Raw genomic sequence first — 2,893 nt, 5'->3', positions numbered from 1 at the left:
AATATTCACGTATCTCTCAATTTACGGAAACCGCAATTTGCTAAAGATTATTGATAATTTTCATTTAATTGGAAACGCAAATATTTGCAGTAGAATATTCGTACCGTTTTGCGTGCCTGGTGAGGTGTACCTACTACGAAGTTTGTATTTTTTTCGTCAAAATATTTTCACTCGGTATAAAAAGTAGATCAAGCGTTTGGTTTTTATGCTGCATATTAATATCACGGCGGAATACATATTTCTTATATTTCGGACAACCTTTCTATACTGCAGACATATGCAATTACAAATATACATCTGTTCATGTCATGTAAATTGATAATAATAGATAATAATAATGGGTAGTGCTGCCCTAAGACAGGTTTGTGAGCTGAGTTAAACTCCAACTCGATTCAGGGATTGATGTAGATAAGCTCTATAAAATGAAGTAATTTTTATTGATATTAATTAAAACAACTGGAGATGCTAGTTATCATTATTTCAGTTTTGAATGCTGAAGCAATATAAGAATTTCAAGCAGTGATGGATCAGAGGTTCCAAATTCGAAACCCGTCCCGAAGGACTCTGATGCCAAGTGATGGTGACATCGGTTTTTTACTTAAAAATATTTTACTTAAAATATATTAGCAATATGTTTCCAAAAATAGCACTTAACCTGCATAGCTGCATCATCATAAAAGTTATCACTATTACAGAAATTGTAATAAGTAAGAAAGTTGATATTAGAGATATGGCAACTGTTTCGGTTGCTATCTATAGAATCGATGAAGTTAAGACAAATCATCAAGAGAGCTTTCAGAACCGCGAAGTTTTGATTCTAAAATATTTTAAAAAAATATTCTAAGCAGTAGTCACATCAGTTTTTATTTAAAAATATAGATCTATATAATCTAAAAATATAGATGATTGCAAGTAAGAATAGCTTTTCGAAGCATCAGTGCAACTGATCACAATTAAGAAGAAAAAGTTGCTTCAAAAAAGTAAAAAATAATTCATTGACCAATATTCTATCCACTCAAGATATTTTTCTTATAATAATTTAAATTGGTTACTTCCACGATAATTTGCTTCTATCTTCAAGAACAGGCAACTGATTTCAAAATTCTTTGATAAATGCATCAGATAAAGACATACCATGGAATATAAAATTGGATAATAGTAGGTGGAGGAGAAATATAGAAAGTCCAACGTAATGTGTACAATCAATTTAAAAAAGGCGAACACACCGTGTGGCTGGAGAAAGTGACTGATCATTAAAGATTATTAGTCTTATTTGCATAATCCTTGTATGTCAAATTATTTTGTTTGGAACATATTTACAATACAATATCTATTGTGCTAAATAAACATGTTGTTTAAAATTTACAACTAGTCCAAGTTATGTATATGTCTGTGGTATGTTGTGATACTTCTTGAAAAGGTAAAAAGAAAATGCTGTTTTACATTTGAAAAGTCAATTCTGCATACCATATAAGATGTGCAGTGAATTTTGATGATCAAAATCAGATCAACGAACACACAACATAAGTTCTAGTAACTCAAATAGAAAAATTAAAAAAAAAAGATATTTAATAATTTCTACTGTCAAGAACCTCTAAGATTATTCTATGAATCTGATGACTTCTTATTTGATGTATAAAAATTACAAGAATTATAAGACACCTTATAAGAATTTATTAATCTATTACCATGATTTTACAAGTTTTCAACTAACAAGCATAAAGTCCATTAAATTTAAAATCTGTATATGCAGTTTAATTAACTTGTTGCAAAAATTATGATTTTAATTAATTTACTTTAATGGGAGACGTGCACGTAAGAGCTTTTAAGAAATTGCTCCAGATACATAAGGCGAGCAACCGTGCCTTTCGTTAACGCTTAACTAACTAAAGAACGAACAGTGCAACTCGGCGTGGATAATAATGGAGACTATTAAAAAAGAACTTGTTCGTATTGTAAATATGTAATCATCGTTGGGCATATATATGATAGATCATTGGTGGCCAAGGTAAAAGAAAAAAGAACGAAATGTGGGTATAAGTTACGGTATAAACTCTAGCTTGGCTACCTTCTATGCTGAGGGGGTGTCCATTAATCACGTGATCGCTTTTGAAGGATTTTTGGACTTCTCCCTGCCCTTTGGTGATACTTCAAATTAACCCTTTCTCCCACACCAAACATCAGGCGTATTTCTAGTATCTAGAATAAATCGTAATTTTTGTAAATATTTTTGAAAAATTTTGGATTATTATTAAATTCAGGTAAAAAATAATACAATACACGTGATATCTCACTGAACCCCTCCCCCCCTTCCTCTACATGATTATCGTGAATTTTTATCCACTCCCCCCCTCCCTCTCCATTTAATCCTCATGTGATTAATGGAGCCTTCTATAATTGACTGCTTTAAGGTTGTTTTTTTTTCAATTACGATTTAAGAAATCATTAAAAATATTGTATATGAAGTCACAATTTGTCACAAAGTGTTAAAGTACTTGTTTAACATACAGATAAATTTTAAATCAAAATTATTTTTTTTTTGCTAAATATTGAGCAGCAATCATAGCTAATTAAGTGTTCTATAAGCTGCTATGATCAAGTTATATTTACAAATCCAATTATGAAAGAAAACTCAACAATTGCCCTAATTGTGATATTTTCATTAATAACAGTGATTATATTTTTAAATCAATGTTTCAAAAAGGCAAGTTTCACTTGAAATCTCTATTAAATTCATATTTTCAAATAAAAACAGACATTACTACTGCTTCATATCTGGTTGTCCAAAATAATTTTGTTTAAGTTGTTAATTTTCACAAATTAGTTGAATAATAATAACGTGATGCGGAGTGCATAACAATAAAAAAGTGTGAAGTAAACAAACTGTCTAACA

This window comes from Ctenocephalides felis, unplaced genomic scaffold (assembly GCF_003426905.1).
Source record: "Ctenocephalides felis isolate EL2017-DRISC unplaced genomic scaffold, ASM342690v1 CF-g0.4_SCAFFOLD_01492, whole genome shotgun sequence".
NCBI classification, from domain to species: domain Eukaryota; kingdom Metazoa; phylum Arthropoda; class Insecta; order Siphonaptera; family Pulicidae; genus Ctenocephalides; species Ctenocephalides felis.
This window is presented reverse-complemented; position numbering follows the sequence as displayed.